This window comes from Pyrus communis, chromosome 2 (assembly GCF_041283825.1).
Source record: "Pyrus communis isolate YQ-2024b chromosome 2, ASM4128382v1, whole genome shotgun sequence".
In the NCBI taxonomy this organism is placed as follows: domain Eukaryota; kingdom Viridiplantae; phylum Streptophyta; class Magnoliopsida; order Rosales; family Rosaceae; genus Pyrus; species Pyrus communis.
In genome coordinates, this window is record NC_142566.1 from 5,946,123 (window position 1) to 5,971,875 (window position 25,753).

Consider the following 25,753-nt stretch of genomic DNA (forward strand, 5'->3'; position numbering starts at 1 on the left):
AGATCTTTTTTTTTACCGTTAGATTTGATTATATTCGATCTAAGCCGTTGGATTCAATAAATATATAAATATAAAACTAAAAAAATAATAATTTGAACCTGGACCGTTGGATTAACCAATGGCCCATTTAAATCCAGCCGTTGGATTGAAAAAAGTAGCCATTGGGCTACACAGTCGGCTGACACCCGGGGGACAACCCCACGTGGGTGGGCCCGGCTTGTGTCATTCTCTGGTGCGTGCAGGCATGACCTCTCTGTCTGGGCGAGTAGAAGCTGGGCAGTGGGCTTCACAGCCCTTGTTTCAGTCTCAGTTGGTGGGACCCATTTTACTTTGTGGCCTAAAATTGGGCTGGTATTTGGCCTCAGAATAAGTTTTAGGTTTTAGGTTAATTTTAGGTCATGGGTTGGAGTAGATTTTGGGGGGGGGGGGGGGGGGGAAAGAGAAATTTTAGGTTTTAAATCATTGTCGGAGATGGTCTAAGAGCTAAGAAATCAGGTGCTTAATTTCATTAAATTACTAATATTTGTTACAACTATATCCATCAAATCCCCCATCCCCTACTTTTTATATTGATTTGAATTTTGTGAATATAGATTGTCTTCTCTCTAGACCAGAGCAGCTAACAATTTAATTATTGCTGGAAACTTATCTATTTGAAATTATAAGTTGATTTAGATTGATTGAAGTTTGTGTTAGGAAATGGATATTTGTGAATTGCTATGTTTGGAACTGCAATTCGACGGCACGGGGCTGATGGGGCTGATGGGTGGTTGCAGAGGGAAGACGGGAGGCGAGGCTTGGGGTTTCATTTTTTTGTTGTTGAAATGAATTTTAAAATAAATATATTTAGTTTATTAATTTTAAGTAGTAAATGAATAACTTAATAATTATTTAACATAAAATTAACGAAAGTGACTGACACTGCAAACTATGTAATAAATTGGCTAAACTAAAAACACGGTGACCAAATAAATTTTGGATATAAACAAAGTTTTAACTCTTTATTTAAAATGATTGTTAATTATTGTTTTACTTTTACTATATTTGCCTTTTTTTTTTCTTTTTTTTGTGGTTAAATGAAGAGGCTAGTAGTCCGATAAAGAGAAATTAAACAATAATATTGCGAGGTCGAAAGACTCCAAAAATAATAGGGAATAATAACTGCTTACAAGAAGATGAAGCTTGCTCAAATAGGTCGGACCCAAAGATTGACAGAGTCTCAGGTTGGCTAACTCATCAGCAACAAAACTCATCTCACGATAGATATGCTGAATATTACATTCCCAGTCACGCAGTAACATCGTACGACAAGCTTAAATCAATTCACTAATAGGATGATTATCAGTGGCACCGTGTAATATCAACTGGACCACAATTTGGGAATCAAACTCCACCGCCGCTGAACCCCTTTATTCCAAGGAAGTTGTAATCTCAAAAAATGCCCCAAATTTTAGCGTTGAGAATCTCTCCACGCCCAAGATTAACACAAAACCCCAACATCCCAAGCTCCTTGAAACACCACCTGCTCCAATAAAATTAAGAGGGCCTTTTCTGCAACCATCCACATTGAGTTTAAACCACCCTTTTGGAGGCAATTCCCAATCAAGAAAAGCAAGAGTTGTGGGTGCCTTGTGAGAAGTAATAATATTTACTTGTAGCTCTTTGTGACAATAAAAGAGAATAATGATTTTGGGATCACTTGGGTGCCTTAAAAAATACTTTTATTTCACGAGTGCTAAATGAACCAGCAAGTGCCACAAAACACAAGACGCTAATCAAAATGATCAAGGAAGAGAGCCTTCGAACAAAAATTATTTTGCAGGCATTGAAGGACATCTTTGAAGTCAAAAAAAAGAAATTGGAACATTGAGACATTGCCATATACGTTTTTTTTTTTTTTTTTTGTTAATTTAGGACTTTTTTAGCACATTAATATTTTTACATTAAGGGGGGAGGAGGAGTTCGTGATTACACTTTTTATTCTAAATTAAAAATTAGTTTCATTAAATATTTCAATTTTTATTTTTATTTTCTAAGTTTTCAAAATTTAGCTTTTAGTTTTTAAATATTGATTTTAAGTTTCCAACTTTTTCAAAATTGAATTGTGTTTATCTAAGCTTCTGAGCTTCTGCAATTTTGTTGCTTTTCAACGAATGTCTAGTTGCATTTTCAAAATATAATATTGGTGTAAAATTGAATCAGTTATAAGGAAACAAGAGAGAAATAAGAGAATAAGATATAAGAGCGTGCATGACTTAGGAAAGCGAGAGGCTGATGAATGGGGAGGGGTATTGCCGGTGTTAGTAGACACACAAGTTTTATCGTAAACTTGAGCTTAACCAACTTCCACAAGATTTCACATCCCGGTCCCGGGCCAAGATATGCCACAAAAGCTGTCCATTTTGGAAACACCAACATAATTAAAAAAAAAAGGAGACATTTTTGTTTTGATGCAAGAATTAAAAAAAAAAAAACAAATATCAATTGTCAATAACACTCTAAAAATTTCATAAATATATGCTTTTTTCTTCTAATTACAGAAACTTTGAAGTGCTTTTAAAAATGTAATTAACAATTCCAGAAAAGGTAATATATTTTTTTAAAAGAGTAAAGTTGGATTTTATACGATCATCACTCACTAAAGTAAATTAATAAGTGGGTTTGTAGATGGAGTTAGGTTGAACATGGGTTGTGATTTGTGTTTACCATTTTAGTGTTTTTTTTTTCAAAAATAATGCTTCAAGTTTTAACGTTATTTTGAAATAAAATTAGAAAAATAATACAATTTTTAAGACATAACATTCATAACAGATGATAAGATTGCCGTTATAATATCACTCAGCATTGTCAAGTGATAGATTAGCACCACACAAGTTTTATCGTAAATTTGAGCTTCACGAACTTCCACAAGAGCTATCCATTTTGCAAACACCAATAAAATTAAAAAAAAAAGATATTTTTGTTTTGATGCAAGAATTAAACAACAAAAACAAATATGAATTGTTATTAACACTCTAAAAATTTCATAAATATATGCTTTTTTCTTCTAATTATAGAAAATTTGAAGTGCCTTTAAAATGTCAATAACAATTCCCGAAAGGGCAATATATATATATATATATATATATATATATATATATATATATATTTAAAGGAGAAGTTAGGTTGGGTTGTGATTTGTGTTTACCATCTTAGTTTCTTTTTTTCAAAAAATTATGCTTCAAGTTTTAACGTTATTTTGAAATAAAATTAGAAAAATAATACAATTTTTAAGACATAACCGTCAAAACACATGATAAGATTGCCAGGATAATGTCACTCAAAATTATCAAGTGATAGATTAGCATCACACAAGTTTTATTGTAAACTTAAGCTTACCCAACTTCCACAAGAGATGTCCATTTTGGAAACACCAACATAATAAATAAAAAAGAGACATTTTTGTTTTGATGCAAGAATTAAAAAACAAAAACAAATATGAATTGTTATTAACACTCTACAAATTTCATAAATATATGAATTGTTATTAACACTCTAAAAATTTCATAAATATATGCTTTTTTTCTTCTAATTATAGAAAATTTGAAGTGCCTTTCAAATGTCAATAACAATTCCCGAATGGGTAATATATATATATATATATATATATATATATATATATATTTTAAAAGAGAAGTTAGGTTGAACTGGGGTCGTAATTTGTGTTTACCAACTTAGTTTTTCTTTTTTCTTTTTTTTCAAAAATTATGCTTCAAGTTTTAACGTTATTTTGAAATAAAATTAGAAAAATAATATAATTTTTAAGACATAACCGTCAAACCACATGATAAGATTGCCAGGATAATGTCACTCAAAATTATCAAGTGATAGATTAGCACCACACAAGTTTTATTGTAAACTTAAGCTCACCCAACTTCCACCAGAGTTGTCCATTTTGGAAACACCAACATAATAAATAAGAAAGAGACATTTTTGTTTTGATGCAAGAATTAAAAAACAAAAACAAATATGAATTGTTATTAACACTCTACAAATTTCATAAATATATACTCTTTTCTTCTAATTATAGAAAATTTGAATTTCTTTTGAAATGTCAATAACAATTCCCGAAAAGGTAATATATATTTTTTAAAAGAGTAAACTTGGATTTTATACGATCATCACTCACTAAAGTAATTTAATAAGCGGGTTATTAAATGAAGTGAGGTTGAACTGGGGTCGTGATTTGTGTTTACCATCTTAGTTTTTTTTTTTTTCAAAAATTATGCCTCAAATTTTAACGTTATTTTGAAATAAAATTAGAAAAATAAGACAATTTTTAAGACATAACCGTCATAACACATGATAAAATTGTCGTCATAATGTCACTCAGCATCGTCAAGTGCTAGATTAGAACCACACAAGTTTTATCATAAACTTGAGCTTAACCAACTTCCACAAGATGTCACATCCCAGTCCCGGGCTGGGATGTGACACAAAAGCTATCCATTTTGGAAACACCAACATAATAAATAAAAAAGAGACATTTTTGTTTTGATGCAAGAATTAAAAAAACAAAAACAAATATGAATTGTTATTAACACTCTACAAATTTCATAAATATATGCTCTTTTCTTCTAATTATAGAAAATTTAAAGTGCTTTTAAAAGGTCAATAACAATTCCCGAAAAGGTAATATATATTTTTTAAAAGAGTAAAGTTGGATTTTATACGATCATCACTCACTAAAGTAATTTAATAAGCGGGTTATTAAATGAAGTTAGGTTGAACTGGGGTCCTGATTTGTGTTTACCATCTTAGTTTTTTTTTTTTTTTCAAAAATTATGCTTCAAGTTTTAACGTTATTTTGAAATAAAATTAGAAAAATAATTCAATTTTTAAGACAAAACCGTCATAACACATGATAAAATTGTCGATTAGAACCACACAAGTTTTATCGTAAACTTGAGCTTAACCAACTTCCACAAGATGTCACATCCCGGTCTCGGGCCGGGATATGACACAAAAGCTGTCCATTTTGGAAACACCAACATAATTATAAAAAAAAGGAGGCATTTTTGTTTTGCTGCAAGAATTAAAAAACAAAAACAAATATCAATTGTCAATAACACTCTAAAAATTTCATAAATATATGCTTTTTTCTTCTAATTATAGAAACTTTGAAGTGCTTTTAAAAATGTAATTAACAATTCCAGAAAAGGTAATATATTTTTTTAAAAGAGTAAAGTTGGATTTTATACGATCATCACTCACTAAAGTAAATTAATAAGTGGGTTTGTAGATGGAGTTAGGTTGAACATGGGTTGTGATTTGTGTTTACCATTTTAGTGTTTTTTTTTCAAAAATTATGCTTCAAGTTTTAACGTTACTTTGAAATAAAATTAGAAAAATAATACGATTTTTAAGACATAACATTCATAACAGATGATAAGATTGCCGTGATAATATCACTCATCATTGTCAAGTGATAGATTAGCACCACACAAGTTTTATCGTAAATTTGGGCTTCACGAACTTCCACAAGAGCTATCCATTTTGCAAACACCAACAAAATTAAAATAAAAAAGACATTTTTATTTTGATGCAAGAATTAAACAACAAAAACAAATATGAATTGTTATTAACACTATAAAAATTTCATTAATATATGCTTTTTTCTTCTAATTATAGAAAATTTGAAGAGCCTTTAAAATGTCAATAACAATTCCCGAAAGGGCAATATATATATATTTTTAAAGGAGAAGTTAGGTTGAACTGGGGTCATGATTTGTGTTTACCATCTTAGTTTCTTTTTTTTTTTTCAAAAATTATGCTACAAGTTTTAACGTTATTTTGAAATAAAATTAGAAAAATAATACAATTTTTAAGACATAACCGTCAAAACACATGATAAGATTGCCAGGATAATGTCACTCAAAATTATCAAGTGATAGATTAGCACCACACAAGTTTTATTGTAAACTTAAGCTTACCCAACTTCCACCAGAGATGTCCATTTTGGAAACACCAACATAATAAATAAAAAAGAGACATTTTTGTTTTGATGCAAGAATTAAAAAACAAAAACAAATACGAATTATTATTAACACTCTACAAATTTCATAAATATATGCTCGTTTCTACTAATTATAGAAAATTTGAAGTGCTTTTGAAATGTCAATAACAATTCCCGAAAAGGTAATATATATTTTTTAAAAGAGTAAACTTGGATTTTATACGATCATCACTGACTAAAGTAATTTAATAAGTGGGTTATTAAATGAAGTTAGGTTGAACTAGGGTCGTGATTTGTGTTTACCATCTTAGTTTTTTTTTTTTTTTTCAAAAATTATACTTCAAGTTTTAACGTTATTTTGAAATAAAATTTGAAAAATAATACAAAATTTAAGACATAACCGTCATAACACATGATAAGATTGTCGTGATAATGTCACTCATCATTGTCAAGTGATAAATTAGCACCACACAAGTTTTATCGTAAATTTGAGTTTCACGAACTTCCACAAGAGCTATCCATTTTGCAAACAGACACAAAATTAAAAAAAAAGGAGACATTTTTGTTTTGATGCAAGAATTAAAAAACAAAAACAAATACGAATTGTTATTAATACTCTAAAAATTTCATAAATATATGCTTTTTTCCTTCTAATTATAGAAAATTTGAAGTGCCTTTAAAATGTCAATAACAATTCCCGAAAGGGTAATATATATATATTTTTTAAAAGAGAAGTTAGGTTGAACTGGGGTCGTAATTTGTGTTTACCATTTTAGTTTTTTTTTTTTTTTTCAAAAATTATGCTTCAAGTTTTAACGTTATTTTGAAATAAAATTAGAAAAATAATATAATTTTTAAGACATAACCGTTAAACCACATGATAAGATTGCCAGGATAATGTCACTCAAAATTATCAAGTGATAGGTTAGCACCACACAAGTTTTATTGTAAACTTAAGCTCACCCAACTTCCACCAAAGTTGTCCATTTTGGAAACACCAACATAATAAATAAAAAAGAGACATTTTTGCTTTGATGCAAGAATTAAAAAAACAAAAACAAATATCAATTGCTATTAACACTCTACAAATTTCATAAATATATGCTCTTTTCTTCTAATTATAGAAAATTTGAAGTGCTTTTAAAATGTCAATAACAATTCCCGAAAAGGTAACATATATTTTTTAAAAGAGTAAAGTTGAATTTTATACGATAATCACACACTAAAGTAATTTAATAAGCGGGTTATTAAATGAAGTTAGGTTGAACTGGGGTCGTGATTTGTGTTTACTATCTTAGTTTTTTTTTTTTTCAAAAATTATGCTTCAAGTTTTAACGTTATTTTGAAATAAAATTAGAAAAATAATACAATTTTTAAGACATAACCGTCATAACACATGATAAAATTGTCGATTAGAACCACACAAGTTTTATCGTAAACTTGAGCTTAACCAACTTCCACAAGATGTCACATCCCGGTCTCGGGCCGGTATGACACAAAAGCTGTCCATTTTGGAAACACCAACATAATTAAAAAAAAAAACGAGGCATTTTTGTTTTGATGCAAGAATTAAAAAACAAAAAAAAATATCAATTGTCAATAACACTCTAAAAATTTCATAAATATATGCTTTTTTCTTCTAATTATAGAAACTTTGAAGTGCTTTTAAAAATGTAATTAACAATTCCAGAAAAGGTAATATATTTTTTTAAAAGAGTAAAGTTTGATTTTATACGATCATCACTCACTAAAGTAAATTAATAAGTGGGTTTGTAGATGGAGTTAGGTTGAACATGGGTTGTGATTTGTGTTTACCATTTTAGTGTTTTTTTTTCAAAAATTATGCTTTAAGTTTTAACGATACTTTGAAATAAAATTAGAAAAATAATACGATTTTTAAGACATAACATTCATAATAGATGATAAGATTGCCGTGATAATATCACTCATCATTGTCAAGTGATAGATTAGCACCACACAAGTTTTATCGTAAATTTGGGTTTCACGAACTTCCACAAGAGCTATCCATTTTGCAAACACCAACAAAATTAAAAAAAAAAAGACATATTTATTTTGATGCAAGAATTAAACAACAAAAACAAATATGAATTGTTATTAACACTATAAAAATTTCATAAATATATGCTTTTTTCTTCTAATTATAGAAAATTTGAAGTGCCTTTAAAATGTCAATAACAATTCCCAAAAGGGCAATATATATATTTTTTTAAAGGAGAAGTTAGGTTGAACTGGGGTCGTGATTTGTGTTTACCATCTTAGTTTCTTTTTTTTTTCAAAAATTATGCTTCAAGTTTTAACGTTATTTTGAAATAAAATTAGAAAAATAATACAATTTTTAAGACATAACCGTCAAAACACATGATAAGATTGCCAGGATAATGTCACTCAAAATTATCAAGTGATAGATTAGCACCACACAAGTTTTATTGTAAACTTAAGCTTACCCAACTTCCACCAGAGATGTCCATTTTGGAAACACCAACATAATAAATAAAAAAGAGACATTTTTTTTTTATGCAAGAATTAAAAAACAAAAACAAATATGAATTATTATTAACACTCTAAAAATTTCATAAATATATGCTCTTTTCTACTAATTATAGAAAATTTGAAGTGCTTTTGAAATGTCAATAACAATTCCCGAAAAGGTAATATATATTTTTTAAAAGAGTAAACTTGGATTTTATACGATCAACACTGACTAAAGTAATTTAATAAGTGGGTTATTAAATGAAGTTAGGTTGAACTAGGGTCGTGATTTGTGTTTACCATCTTAGTTTTTTTTTTTTTTTTCAAAAATTATACTTCAAGTTTTAACGTTATTTTGAAATAAAATTTGAAAAATAATACAAAATTTAAGACATAACTGTCATAACACATGATAAGATTGTCGTGATAATGTCACTCATCATTGTCAAGTGATAAACTAGCACCACACAAGTTTTATCGTAAATTTGAGTTTCACGAACTTCCACAAGAGCTATCCATTTTGCAAACAGACACAAAATTAAAAAAAAAGGAGACATTTTTGTTTTGATGCAAGAATTAAAATACAAAAACAAATACGAATTGTTATTAACACTCTAAAAATTTCATAAATATATGCTTTTTTTCTTCTAATTATAGAAAATTTGAAGTGCCTTTAAAATCTCAATAACAATTCCCGAAAGGGTAATATATATATATATTTTTTAAAAGAGAAGTTAGGTTGAACTAGGGTCGTAATTTGTGTTTACCATTTTAGTTTTTTTTTTTTTTTTCAAAAATTATGCTTCAAGTTTTAACGTTATTTTGAAATAAAATTAGAAAAATAATATAATTTTTAAGACATAACTGTTAAACCACATGATAAGATTGCCAGGATCATGTCACTCAAAATTATCAAGTGATAGATTAGCACCACACAAGTTTTATTGTAAACTTAAGCTCACCCAACTTCCACCAGAGTTGTCCATTTTGGAAACACCAACATAATAAATAAAAAAGAGACATTTTTGCTATGATGCAAGAATTAAAAAAACAAAAACAAATATCAATTGCTATTAACACTCTACAAATTTCATAAATCTATGCTCTTTTCTTCTAATTATAGAAAATTTGAAGTGCTTTTAAAATGTCAATAACAATTCCCGAAAAGGTAATATATATTTTTTAAAAGAGTAAGCTTGAATTTTATACGATCATCACACACTAAAGTAATTTAATAAGCGGGTTATTAAATGAAGTTAGGTTGAACTGGGGTCGTGATTTGTGTTTACCATCTTAGTTTTACTTTTTTTCAAAAATTATGCTTCAAGTTTTAACGTTATTTTGAAATAAAATTAGAAAAATAATACAATTTTTAAGGCATAACCGTCATAACACATGATAAAATTGTCGATTAGAATCACACAAGTTTTATCGTAAACTTGAGCTTAACCAACTTCCACAAGATGTCACATCCCGGTCCCAGGCCGGGATATGACACAAAAGCTGTCCATTTTGGAAACACCAACATAACTTCCACAAGAGCTATCCATTTTGCAAACACCAACAAAATAAAAAAAAAGAAGACATTTTTCTTTTGATGCAAGAATTAAACAACAAAAACAAATATGAATTGTTATTAACACTATAAAAATTTGATAAATATATGCTTTTTTTTCTTCTAATTATAGAAAATTTGAAGTGCCTTTAAAATGTCAATAACAATTCCCGAAAGGTTAATATATATATATATATATATGTATATATATATATATATATATATATATATATATATAAAGAGAAGTTAGGTTGAACTGGGTTCGTAATTTGTGTTTACCATCGTAGTTTTTCTTTTTCTTTTTCAAAAATTATGCTTCAAGTTTTAACGTTATTTTGAAATAAAATTAGAAAAATAATATAATTTTTAAAACATAACCGTCAAACCACATGATAAGATTGCCAGAATAATGTCACTCAAAATTATCATGTGATAGATTAGGACCACACAAGTTTTATTGTAAACTTAACATCACCCAACTTCCACCAGAGCTGTCCATTTTGGAAACACCAACATAATAAATAAGAAAGAGACATTTTTGTTTTGATGCAAGAATTAAAAAACAAAAACAAATATGAATTGTTATTAACACTCTACAAATTTCATACATATATACTCTTTTCTTCTAATTATAGAAAATTTGAATTGCTTTTGAAATGTCAATAACAATTCCCGAAAAGGTAATATATATTTTTTAAAAGAGTAAACTTGGATTTTATACGATCATCACTCACTAAAGTAATTTAATAAGCGGGTTATTAAATGAAGTGAGGTTGAACTGGGGTTGTGATTTGTGTTTACCATCTTAGTTTTTTTTTTTTTCAAAAATTATGCCTCAAATTTTAACGTTATTTTGAAATAAAATTAGAAAAATAAGACAATTTTTAAGACATAACCGTCATAACACAGGATAAAATTGTCGTCATAATGTCACTCAGCATCGTCAAGTGCTAGATTAGAACCACACAAGTTTTATCATAAACTTGAGCTTAACCAACTTCCACAAGATGTCACATCCCAGTCCCGGGCTGGGATGTGACACAAAAGCTGTCCATTTTGGAAACACCAACATAATTAAAAAAAAAAAGAGACATTTTTATTTTGATGCAAGAATTAAAAAACAAAAACAAATATCAATTGTTAATAACACTCTAAAAATTTCGTAAATATATGATTTTTTCTTCTAATTATAGAAACTTTGAAGTGCTTTTAAAAATGTCAATAACAATTCTAGAAAAGGTAATATATTTTTCTAAAAGAGTAAAGTTGGATTTTATACGATCATCACTCACTAAAGTAATTTAATCAGCGGGTTTGTAGATGAAGTTAGGTTGAACAGGGGTTGTGATTTGTGTTTACCGTTTTAGTGTTTTTTTTTCAAATATTATGCTTGAAGTTTTAACATTATTTTGAAATAAAATTAGAAAAATAATACAATTTTTAAGACATAACCGTCATAATACATGATAAGATTGCCGTGACAATGTCACTCAGCATTGTCAAGTGATAGATTAGTACCACACAAGTTTTATCGTAAATTTGAGCTTCACGAACTTCCACAAGAGCTATCCATTTTGCAAACACCAACAAAATAAAAAAAAAAAGACATTTTTCTTTTGATGCAAGAATTAAACAACAAAAACAAATATGAATTGTTATTAACACTATAAAAATTTGATAAATATATGCTTTTTTTTCTTCTAATTATAGAAAATTTGAAGTGCCTTTAAAATGTCAATAACAATTCCCGAAAGGTTAATATATATATATATATATATATATATATATATATATATATATATATATATATATAAAGAGAAGTTAGGTTGAACTGGGTTCGTAATTTGTGTTTACCATCGTAGTTTTTCTTTTTCTTTTTCAAAAATTATGCTTCAAGTTTTAATGTTATTTTGAAATAAAATTAGAAAAATAATATAATTTTTAAAACATAACCGTCAAACCACATGATAAGATTGCCAGAATAATTTCACTCAAAATTATCATGTGATAGATTAGGACCACACAAGTTTTATTGTAAACTTAACATCACCCAACTTCCACCAGAGCTGTCCATTTTGGAAACACCAACATAATAAATAAGAAAGAGACATTTTTGTTTTGATGCAAGAATTAAAAAACAAAAACAAATATGAATTGTTATTAACACTCTACAAATTTCATACATATATACTCTTTTCTTCTAATTATAGAAAATTTGAATTGCTTTTGAAATGTCAATAACAATTCCCGAAAAGGTAATATATATTTTTTAAAAGAGTAAACTTGGATTTTATACGATCATCACTCACTAAAGTAATTTAATAAGCGGGTTATTAAATGAAGTGAGGTTGAACTGGGGTTGTGATTTGTGTTTACCATCTTAGTTTTTTTTTTTTTCAAAAATTATGCCTCAAATTTTAACGTTATTTTGAAATAAAATTAGAAAAATAAGACAATTTTTAAGACATAACCGTCATAACACAGGATAAAATTGTCGTCATAATGTCACTCAGCATCGTCAAGTGCTAGATTAGAACCACACAAGTTTTATCATAAACTTGAGCATAACCAACTTCCACAAGATGTCACATCCCAGTCCCGGGCTGGGATGTGACACAAAAGCTGTCCATTTTGGAAACACCAACATAATTAAAAAAAAAAAGACACATTTTTATTTTGATGCAAGAATTAAAAAACAAAAACAAATACGAATTGTTATTAACACTCTAAAAATTTCATAAATATATGCTTTTTTTCTTCTAATTATAGAAAATTTGAAGTGCCTTTAAAATCTCAATAACAATTCCCGAAAGGGTAATATATATATATATATATATATATATATATATATATATTTTAAAAGAGAAGTTAGGTTGAACTAGGGTCGTAATTTGTGTTTACCATTTTAGTTTTTTTTTTTTTTTCAAAAATTATGCTTCAAGTTTTAACGTTATTTTGAAATAAAATTAGAAAAATAATATAATTTTTAAGACATAACTGTTAAACCACATGATAAGATTGCCAGGATCATGTCACTCAAAATTATCAAGTGATAGATTAGCACCACACAAGTTTTATTGTAAACTTAAGCTCACCCAACTTCCACCAGAGTTGTCCATTTTGGAAACACCAACATAGTAAATAAAAAAGAGACATTTTTGCTTTGATGCAAGAATTAAAAAAACAAAAACAAATATCAATTGCTATTAACACTCTACAAATTTCATAAATATATGCTCTTTTCTTCTAATTATAGAAAATTTGAAGTGCTTTTAAAATGTCAATAACAATTCCCGAAAAGGTAATATATATTTTTTAAAAGAGTAAGCTTGAATTTTATACGATCATCACACACTAAAGTAATTTAATAAGCGGGTTATTAAATGAAGTTAGGTTGAACTGGGGTCGTGATTTGTGTTTACCATCTTAGTTTTTCTTTTTTTCAAAAATTATGCTTCAAGTTTTAACGTTATTTTGAAATAAAATTAGAAAAATAATACAATTTTTAAGGCATAACCGTCATAACACATGATAAAATTGTCGATTAGAATCACACAAGTTTTATCGTAAACTTGAGCTTAACCAACTTCCACAAGATGTCACATCCCGGTCCCAGGCCGGGATATGTCACAAAAGCTGTCCATTTTGGAAACACCAACATAATGAAAAAAAAAGGAGACATTTTTGTTTTGATGCAAGAATTAACAAACAAAAATAAATATCAATTGTCAATAACACTCTAAAATTTTCATAAATATATGTTTTTTTCTTCTAATTATAGAAACTTTGAAGTGCTTTTAAAAATGTAACTAACAATTCCAGAAAAGGTAATATATTTTTTTAAAAGAGTAAAGTTGGATTTTATACGATCATCACTCACTAAAGTAAATTAATAAGTGGGTTTGTAGATGGAGTTAGGTTGAACATGGGTTGTGATTTGTGTTTACCATTTTACCATTTTTGTTTTGATGCAAGAATTAAAAAACAAAAACAAATATGAATTGTTATTAACACTCTACAAATTTCATACATATATACTCTTTTCTTCTAATTATAGAAAATTTGAATTGCTTTTGAAATGTCAATAACAATTCCCGAAAAGGTAATATATATTTTTTAAAAGAGTAAACTTGGATTTTACACGATCATCACTCACTAAAGTAATTTAATAAGCGGGTTATTAAATGAAGTGAGGTTGAACTGGGGTTGTGATTTGTGTTTACCATCTTAGTTTTTTTTTTTTTCAAAAATTATGCCTCAAATTTTAACGTTATTTTGAAATAAAATTAGAAAAATAAGACAATTTTTAAGACATAACCGTCATAACACATGATAAAATTGTCGTCATAATGTCACTCAGCATCGTCAAGTGCTAGATTAGAACCACACAAGTTTTATCATAAACTTGAGCTTAACCAACTTCCACAAGATGTCACATCCCAGTCCCGGGCTGGGATGTGACACAAAAGCTGTCCATTTTGGAAACACCAACATAATTATAAAGAAAAAGAGACATTTTTATTTTGATGCAAGAATTAAAAAACAAAAACAAATATCAATTGTTAATAACACTCTAAAAATTTCGTAAATATATGCTTTTTTCTTCTAATTATAGAAACTTTGAAGTGCTTTTAAAAATGTCAATAACAATTCTAGAAAAGGTAATATATTTTTCTAAAAGAGTAAAGTTGGATTTTATACGATCATCACTCACTAAAGTAATTTAATCAGCGGGTTTGTAGATGAAGTTAGGTTGAACAGGGGTTGTGATTTGTGTTTACCGTTTTAGTGTTTTTTTTTCAAATATTATGCTTGAAGTTTTAACATTATTTTGAAATAAAATTAGAAAAATAATACAATTTTTAAGACATAACCGTCATAATACATGATAAGATTGTCGTGATAATGTCACTCAGCATTGTCAAGTGATAGATTAGCACCACACAAGTTTTATCATAAATTTGAGCTTCACGAACTTCCAGAAGAGCTATCCATTTTGCAAACACTAACAAAATAAAAAAAAAAAAAAAGACATTTTTCTTTTGATGCAAGAATTAAACAACAAAAACAAATATGAATTGTTATTAACACTATAAAAATTTGATAAATATATGCTTTTTTTTCTTCTAATTATAGAAAATTTGAAGTGCCTTTAAAATGTCAATAACAATTCCCGAAAGGTTAATATATATATATATATATATATATATATATATATATATATATATATATATATATAAAAAGAGAAGTTAGGTTGAACTGGGGTCGTAATTTGTGTTTACCATCGTAGTTTTTCTTTTTCTTTTTCAAAAATTATGCTTCAAGTTTTAACGTTATTTTGAAATAAAATTAGAAAAATAATATAATTTTTAAAACATAACCGTCAAACCACATGATAAGATTGCCAGAATAATGTCACTCAAAATTATCATGTGATAGATTAGGACCACACAAGTTTTATTGTAAACTTAACATCACCCAACTTCCACCAGAGCTGTCCATTTTGGAAACACCAACATAATAAATAAGAAAGAGACATTTTTGTTTTGATGCAAGAATTAAAAAACAAAAACAAATATGAATTGTTATTAACACTCTACAAATTTCATACATATATACTCTTTTCTTCTAATTATAGAAAATTTGAATTGCTTTTGAAATGTCAATAACAATTCCCGAAAAGGTAATATATATTTTTTAAAAGAGTAAACTTGGATTTTATACGATCATCACTCACTAAAGTAATTTAATAAGCGGGTTATTAAATGAAGTGAGGTTGAACTGGGGTTGTGATTTGTGTTTACCATCTTAGTTTTTTTTTTTTTCAAAAATTATGCCTCAAATTTTAACGTTATTTTGAAATAAAATTAGAAAAATAAGACAATTTTTAAGACATAACCGTCATAACACATGATAAAATTGTCGTCATAATGTCACTCAGCATCGTCAAGTGCTAGATTAAAACCACACAAGTTTTATCATAAACTTGAGCTTAACCAACTTCCACAAGATGTCACATCCCAGTCCCGGGCTGGGATGTGACACAAAAGCTGTCCATTTTGGAAACACCAACATAATTAAAAAAAAACAGAGACATTTTTATTTTGATGCAAGAATTAAAAAACAAAAACAAATATCAATTGTTAATAACACTCTAAAAATTTCGTAAATATATGCTTTTTTCTTCTAATTATAGAAACTTTGAAGTGCTTTTAAAAATGTCAATAACAATTCTAGAAAAGGTAATATATTTTTCTAAAAGAGTAAAGTTGGATTTTATACGATCATCACTCACTAAAGTAATTTAATCAGCGGGTTTGTAGATGAAGTTAGGTTGAACAGGGGTTGTGATTTGTGTTTACCGTTTTAGTGTTTTTTTTTCAAATATTATGCTTGAAGTTTTAACATTATTTTGAAATAAAATTAGAAAAATAATACAATTTTTAAGACATAACCGTCATAATACATGATAAGATTGCCGTGATAATGTCACTCAGCATTGTCAAGTGATAGATTAGCACCACACAAGTTTTATCGTAAATTTGAGCTTCACGAACTTCCACAAGAGCTATCCATTTTGCAAACACCAACAAAATAAAAAAAAAGAAGACATTTTTCTTTTGATGCAAGAATTAAACAACAAAAACAAATATGAATTGTTATTAACACTATAAAAATTTGATAAATATATGCTTTTTTTTCTTCTAATTATAGAAAATTTGAAGTGCCTTTAAAATGTCAATAACAATTCCCGAAAGGTTAATATATATATATATATATATATATATATATATATATATATATATAAAAAGAGAAGTTAGGTTGAACTGGGGTCGTAATTTGTGTTTACCATCGTAGTTTTTCTTTTTCTTTTTCAAAAATTATGCTTCAAGTTTTAACGTTATTTTGAAATAAAATTAGAAAAATAATATAATTTTTAAAACATAACCGTCAAACCACATGATAAGATTGCCAGAATAATGTCACTCAAAATTATCATGTGATAGATTAGGACCACACAAGTTTTATTGTAAACTTAACATCACCCAACTTCCACCAGAGCTGTCCATTTTGGAAACACCAACATAATAAATAAGAAAGAGACATTTTTGTTTTGATGCAAGAATTAAAAAACAAAAACAAATATGAATTGTTATTAACACTCTACAAATTTCATACATATATACTCTTTTCTTCTAATTATAGAAAATTTGAATTGCTTTTGAAATGTCAATAACAATTCCCGAAAAGGTAATATATATTTTTTAAAAGAGTAAACTTGGATTTTATACGATCATCACTCACTAAAGTAATTTAATAAGCGGGTTATTAAATGAAGTGAGGTTGAACTGGGGTTGTGATTTGTGTTTACCATCTTAGTTTTTTTTTTTTTCAAAAATTATGCCTCAAATTTTAACGTTATTTTGAAATAAAATTAGAAAAATAAGACAATTTTTAAGACATAACCGTCATAACACATGATAAAATTGTCGTCATAATGTCACTCAGCATCGTCAAGTGCTAGATTAGAACCACACAAGTTTTATCATAAACTTGAGCTTAACCAACTTCCACAAGATGTCACATCCCAGTCCCGGGCTGGGATGTGACACAAAAGCTGTCCATTTTGGAAACACCAACATAATTAAAAAAAAAAAGAGACATTTTTATTTTGATGCAAGAATTAAAAAACAAAAACAAATATCAATTGTTAATAACACTCTAAAAATTTCGTAAATATATGCTTTTTTCTTCTAATTATAGAAACTTTGAAGTGCTTTTAAAAATGTCAATAACAATTCTAGAAAAGGTAATATATTTTTCTAAAAGAGTAAAGTTGGATTTTATACGATCATCACTCACTAAAGTAATTTAATCAGCGGGTTTGTAGATGAAGTTAGGTTGAACAGGGGTTGTGATTTGTGTTTACCGTTTTAGTGTTTTTTTTTCAAATATTATGCTTGAAGTTTTAACATTATTTTGAAATAAAATTAGAAAAATAATACAATTTTTAAGACATAACCGTCATAATACATGATAAGATTGCCGTGATAATGTCACTCAGCATTGTCAAGTGATAGATTAGCACCACACAAGTTTTATTGTAAATTTGAGCTTCACGAACTTCCACAAGAGCTATCCATTTTGCAAACACCAACAAAATAAAAAAAAAGAAGACATTTTTCTTTTGATGCAAGAATTAAACAACAAAAACAAATATGAATTGTTATTAACACTATAAAAATTTGATAAATATATGCTTTTTTTTCTTCTAATTATAGAAAATTTGAAGTGCCTTTAAAATGTCAATAACAATTCCCGAAAGGTTAATATATATATATATATATATATATATATATATATATATATATATATATATATATATATATATATAAAAAGAGAAGTTAGGTTGAACTGGGGTCGTAATTTGTGTTTACCATCGTAGTTTTTCTTTTTCTTTTTCAAAAATTATGCTTCAAGTTTTAACGTTATTTTGAAATAAAATTAGAAAAATAATATAATTTTTAAAACATAACCGTCAAACCACATGATAAGATTGCCAGAATAATGTCACTCAAAATTATCATGTGATAGATTAGGACCACACAAGTTTTATTGTAAACTTAACATCACCCAACTTCCACCAGAGCTGTCCATTTTGGAAACACCAACATAATAAATAAGAAAGAGACATTTTTGTTTTGATGCAAGAATTAAAAAACAAAAACAAATATGAATTGTTATTAACACTCTACAAATTTCATACATATATACTCTTTTCTTCTAATTATAGAAAATTTGAATTGCTTTTGAAATGTCAATAACAATTCCCGAAAAGGTAATATATATTTTTTAAAAGAGTAAACTTGGATTTTATACGATCATCACTCACTAAAGTAATTTAATAAGCGGGTTATTAAATGAAGTGAGGTTGAACTGGGGTTGTGATTTGTGTTTACCATCTTAGTTTTTTTTTTTTTCAAAAATTATGCCTCAAATTTTAACGTTATTTTGAAATAAAATTAGAAAAATAAGACAATTTTTAAGACATAACCGTCATAACACATGATAAAATTGTCGTCATAATGTCACTCAGCATCGTCAAGTGCTAGATTAGAACCACACAAGTTTTATCATAAACTTGAGCTTAACCAACTTCCACAAGATGTCACATCCCAGTCCCGGGCTGGGATGTGACACAAAAGCTGTCCATTTTGGAAACACCAACATAATTAAAAAAAAAAAGAGACATTTTTATTTTGATGCAAGAATTAAAAAACAAAAACAAATATCAATTGTTAATAACACTCTAAAAATTTCGTAAATATATGCTTTTTTCTTCTAATTATAGAAACTTTGAAGTGCTTTTAAAAATGTCAATAACAATTCTAGAAAAGGTAATATATTTTTCTAAAAGAGTAAAGTTGGATTTTATACGATCATCACTCACTAAAGTAATTTAATCAGCGGGTTTGTAGATGAAGTTAGGTTGAACAGGGGTTGTGATTTGTGTTTACCGTTTTAGTGTTTTTTTTTCAAATATTATGCTTGAAGTTTTAACATTATTTTGAAATAAAATTAGAAAAATAATACAATTTTTAAGACATAACCGTCATAATACATGATAAGATTGCCGTGATAATGTCACTCAGCATTGTCAAGTGATAGATTAGCACCACACAAGTTTTATCGTAAATTTGAGCTTCACGAACTTCCACAAGAGCTATCCATTTTGCAAACACCAACAAAATAAAAAAAAAGAAGACATTTTTCTTTTAATGCAAGAATTAAACAACAAAAACAAATATGAATTGTTATTAACACTATAAAAATTTGATAAATATATGCTTTTTTTTCTTCTAATTATAGAAAATTTGAAGTGCCTTTAAAATGTCAATAACAATTCCCGAAAGGTTAATATATATATATAAAGAGAAGTTAGGTTGAACTGCGGTCGTAATTTGTGTTTACCATCGTAGTTTTTCTTTTTCTTTTTCAAAAATTATGCTTCAAGTTTTAACGTTATTTTGAAATAAAATTAGAAAAATAATATAATTTTTAAAACATAACCGTCAAACCACATGATAAGATTGCCAGAATAATGTCACTCAAAATTATCATGTGATAGATTAGGACCACACAAGTTTTATTGTAAACTTAACATCACCCAACTTCCACCAGAGCTGTCCATTTTGGAAACACCAACATAATAAATAAGAAAGAGACATTTTTGTTTTGATGCAAGAATTAAAAAACAAAAACAAATATGAATTGTTATTAACATTCTACAAATTTCATACATATATACTCTTTTCTTCTAATTATAGAAAATTTGAATTGCTTTTGAAATGTCAATAACAATTCCCGAAAAGGTAATATATATTTTTTAAAAGAGTAAACTTGGATTTTATACGATCATCACTCACTAAAGTAATTTAATAAGCGGGTTATTAAATGAAGTGAGGTTGAACTGGGGTTGTGATTTGTGTTTACCATCTTAGTTTTTTTTTTTTTCAAAAATTATGCCTCAAATTTTAACGTTATTTTGAAATAAAATTAGAAAAATAAGACAATTTTTAAGACATAACCGTCATAACACATGATAAAATTGTCGTCATAATGTCACTCAGCATCGTCAAGTGTTAGATTAGAACCACACAAGTTTTATCATAAACTTGAGCTTAACCAACTTCCACAAGATGTCACATCCCAGTCCCGGGCTGGGATGTGACACAAAAGCTGTCCATTTTGGAAACACCAACATAATTAAAAAAAAAAAAGAGACATTTTTATTTTGATGCAAGAATTAAAAAACAAAAACAAATATCAATTGTTAATAACACTCTAAAAATTTCGTAAATATATGCTTTTTTCTTCTAATTATAGAAACTTTGAAGTGCTTTTAAAAATGTCAATAACAATTCTAGAAAAGGTAATATATTTTTCTAAAAGAGTAAAGTTGGATTTTATACGATCATCACTCGCTAAAGTAATTTAATCAGCGGGTTTGTAGATGAAGTTAGGTTGAACAGGGGTTGTGATTTGTGTTTACCGTTTTAGTGTTTTTTTTTCAAATATTATGCTTGAAGTTTTAACATTATTTTGAAATAAAATTAGAAAAATAATACAATTTTTAAGACATAACCGTCATAATACATGATAAGATTGCCGTGATAATGTCACTCAGCATTGTCAAGTGATAGATTAGCACCACACAAGTTTTATCGTAAATTTGAGCTTCACGAACTTCCACAAGAGCTATCCATTTTGCAAACACCAACAAAATAAAAAAAAAAAAGACATTTTTCTTTTGATGCAAGAATTAAACAACAAAAACAAATATGAATTATTATTAACACTATAAAAATTTGATAAATATATGCTTTTTTTTCTTCTAATTATAGAAAATTTGAAGTGCCTTTAAAATGTCAATAACAATTCCCGAAAGGTTAATATATATATATATATATATATATGTATATATATATATAAAAAGAGAAGTTAGGTTGAACTGGGTTCGTAATTTGTGTTTACCATCGTAGTTTTTCTTTTTCTTTTTCAAAAATTATGCTTCAAGTTTTAACGTTATTTTGAAATAAAATTAGAAAAATAATATAATTTTTAAAACATAACCGTCAAACCACATGATAAGATTGCCAGAATAATGTCACTCAAAATTATCATGTGATAGATTAGGACCACACAAGTTTTATTGTAAACTTAACATCACCCAACTTCCACCAGAGCTGTCCATTTTGGAAACACCAACATAATAAATAAGAAAGAGACATTTTTGTTTTGATGCAAGAATTAAAAAACAAAAACAAATATGAATTGTTATTAACACTCTACAAATTTCATACATATATACTCTTTTCTTCTAATTATAGAAAATTTGAATTGCTTTTGAAATGTCAATAACAATTCCCGAAAAGGTAATATATATTTTTTAAAAGAGTAAACTTGGATTTTATACGATCATCACTCACTAAAGTAATTTAATAAGCGGGTTATTAAATGAAGTGAGGTTGAACTGGGGTTGTGATTTGTGTTTACCATCTTAGTTTTTTTTTTTTTCAAAAATTATGCCTCAAATTTTAACGTTATTTTGAAATAAAATTAGAAAAATAAGACAATTTTTAAGACATAACCGTCATAACACAGGATAAAATTGTCGTCATAATGTCACTCAGCATCGTCAAGTGCTAGATTAGAACCACACAAGTTTTATCATAAACTTGAGCTTAACCAACTTCCACAAGATGTCACATCCCAGTCCCGGGCTGGGATGTGACACAAAAGCTGTCCATTTTGGAAACACCAACATAATTAAAAAAAAAAAGAGACATTTTTATTTTGATGCAAGAATTAAAAAACAAAAACAAATATCAATTGTTAATAACACTCTAAAAATTTCGTAAATATATGCTTTTTTCTTCTAATTATAGAAACTTTGAAGTGCTTTTAAAAATGTCAATAACAATTCTAGAAAAGGTAATATATTTTTCTAAAAGAGTAAAGTTGGATTTTATACGATCATCACTCACTAAAGTAATTTAATCAGCGGGTTTGTAGATGAAGTTAGGTTGAACAGGGGTTGTGATTTGTGTTTACCGTTTTAGTGTTTTTTTTTCAAATATTATGCTTGAAGTTTTAACATTATTTTGAAATAAAATTAGAAAAATAATACAATTTTTAAGACATAACCGTCATAATACATGATAAGATTGCCGTGATAATGTCACTCAGCATTGTCAAGTGATAGATTAGCACCACACAAGTTTTATCGTAAATTTGAGCTTCACGAACTTCCACAAGAGCTATCCATTTTGCAAACACCAACAAAATAAAAAAAAAGAAGACATTTTTCTTTTGATGCAAGAATTAAACAACAAAAACAAATATGAATTGTTATTAACACTATAAAAATTTGATAAATATATGCTTTTTTTTCTTCTAATTATAGAAAATTTGAAGTGCCTTTAAAATGTCAATAACAATTCCCGAAAGGTTAATATATATATATATATATATATATATATATATATATATATATAAAGAGAAGTTAGGTTGAACTGGGTTCGTAATTTGTGTTTACCATCGTAGTTTTTCTTTTTCTTTTTCAAAAATTATGCTTCAAGTTTTAACGTTATTTTGAAATAAAATTAGAAAAATAATATAATTTTTAAAACATAACCGTCAAACCACATGATAAGATTGCCAGAATAATGTCACTCAAAATTATCATGTGATAGATTAGGACCACACAAGTTTTATTGTAAACTTAACATCACCCAACTTCCACCAGAGCTGTCCATTTTGGAAACACCAACATAATAAATAAGAAAGAGACATTTTTGTTTTGATGCAAGAATTAAAAAACAAAAACAAATATGAATTGTTATTAACACTCTACAAATTTCATACATATATACTCTTTTCTTCTAATTATAGAAAATTTGAATTGCTTTTGAAATGTCAATAACAATTCCCGAAAAGGTAATATATATTTTTTAAAAGAGTAAACTTGGATTTTATACGATCATCACTCACTAAAGTAATTTAATAAGCGGGTTATTAAATGAAGTGAGGTTGAACTGGGGTTGTGATTTGTGTTTACCATCTTAGTTTTTTTTTTTTTCAAAAATTATGCCTCAAATTTTAACGTTATTTTGAAATAAAATTAGAAAAATAAGACAATTTTTAAGACATAACCGTCATAACACATGATAAAATTGTCATCATAATGTCACTCAGCATCGTCAAGTGCTAGATTCGAACCACACAAGTTTTATCATAAACTTGAGCTTAACCAACTTCCACAAGATGTCACATCCCAGTCCCGGGCTGGGATGTGACACAAAAGCTGTCCATTTTGGAAACACCAACATAATTAAAAAAAAAAAAAGAGACATTTTTGACACACCCATATTTTTAAAATAATTTTTGGACCCCGCACGCGCCCCCACGCGCCGTCCTAGGCACGGACCTACGCGCCCCCCACGTGCGGCCACGTGCACTGCACACTGACGGTGTCAACAGACGCCGTCAGGAATATTCCGTCAACTAACGGAATATTCCGTTAAATCTAACCAGATGCCGTTAACGGCGTCAGGAATATTCCGTCAACTTTGACGGAATATTCCGTCTCCTTCTCCAATTAGTCCCCGACGCCGGCGTCGTGGCCGTCGCCGGAAAACCTGCAATTCACATTTTCTCGCTTGTTTTTCTACCTTTTTCCACGTTTCTTGCACCAAAATCAACCCTAGAACTAGTAGAATATGTCCCAACAAGTTTTGAGGCCTAAAAACCATGGAATCTCACCTGCAACAACGATCTAAGTTCGGCCAACTTCGAACTTAGCCTTCCCGACGTCAAAACTCGTCCAACGAACTACTCCCAAACTCCTGGGAACTTCACAAACACATCTACAAGCTTAGAATCTCCTAAAACAATCTAGATTAATCTTGCATGAACAGTAACTAAAACGGACATGGCGATATCGACGTGAAAACAACTATATCCTTACCTGAAAATGGTACCACTGGACTCCTCTCAGCCCCACGAACACGATGATGGTCTTGGTTTCTTGATTTGTGAAGGTTTGGGTATGTTTGTATGTGTGTCCGTGTGTTTGCAGAAGGAAGAAGAAGAAGATGGACTCGGGGAGAGAGAGAGAGAGAGACAGAGTGACAGAAAGTGAGGGAAAGAGGGAGGGAATCCCGGGAGAAAAGAAAGGGTATGAGTGTGTGTGGTCCTACAACACCACACCACACAACACTAATGTGATAAAAACGAATTAGGGGGTAAAATCGTAAATTCACACGTACGTTAAAATGAAATTTGGGACGGGATGTTACATTTTTGTTTTGATGCAAGAATTAAAAAACAAAAACAAATATCAATTGTTAATAACACTCTAAAAATTTCGTAAATATATGCTTTTTTCTTCTAATTATAGAAACTTTGAAGTGCTTTTAAAAATGTCAATAACAATTCTAGAAAAGGTAATATATTTTTCTAAAAGAGTAAAGTTGGATTTTATACGATCATCACTCACTAAAGTAATTTAATCAGCGGGTTTGTAGATGAAGTTAGGTTGAACAGGGGTTGTGATTTGTGTTTACCGTTTTAGTGTTTTTTTTTCAAATATTATGCTTGAAGTTTTAACATTATTTTGAAATAAAATTAGAAAAATAATACAATTTTTAAGACATAACCGTCATAATACATGATAAGATTGCCGTGATAATGTCACTCAGCATTGTCAAGTGATAGATTAGCACCACACAAGTTTTATCGTAAATTTGAGCTTCACCAAGTTCCACAAGAGCTATCCATTTTGCAAACACCAATAAAATTAAAAAAAAGGAGACATTTTTGTTTTGATGCAAGAATTAAAAAACAAAAATAAATAAGAATTGTTATTAACACTCTAAAAATTTCATAAATATATGCTTTTTTCTTCTAATTATAGAAAATTTGAAGTGCCTTTAAAATGTCAATAACAATTCCCGAAAGGGCAATATATATATTTTTTTAAAGGAGAAGTTAGGCTGAAGTGGGGTCGTGATTTGTGTTTACCATCTTAGTTTCTTTTTTTTCAAAAATTATGCTTCAAGTTATAACGTTATTTTGAAATAAAATTAGAAAAATAATACAATTTTTAAGACATAACCGTCAAAACACATGATAAGATTGCCAGGATAATG

The 25,753-nt window shown here is 28.0% G+C and overlaps 1 long non-coding RNA gene across 1 annotated transcript; it reads right to left on the reverse strand.

Annotated features, from left to right (window-relative positions):
- Positions 1-23,758: 23,758 nt before the first annotated feature.
- Positions 23,759-24,727, reverse strand: LOC148698417 (uncharacterized). Its single transcript, XR_015967052.1, has 2 exons — positions 24,571-24,727; positions 23,759-24,455 (listed from the first exon to the last, which is right to left on the reverse strand). It is a non-coding gene; the product is annotated as an uncharacterized LOC148698417 (long non-coding RNA).
- Positions 24,728-25,753: the final 1,026 nt, after the last annotated feature.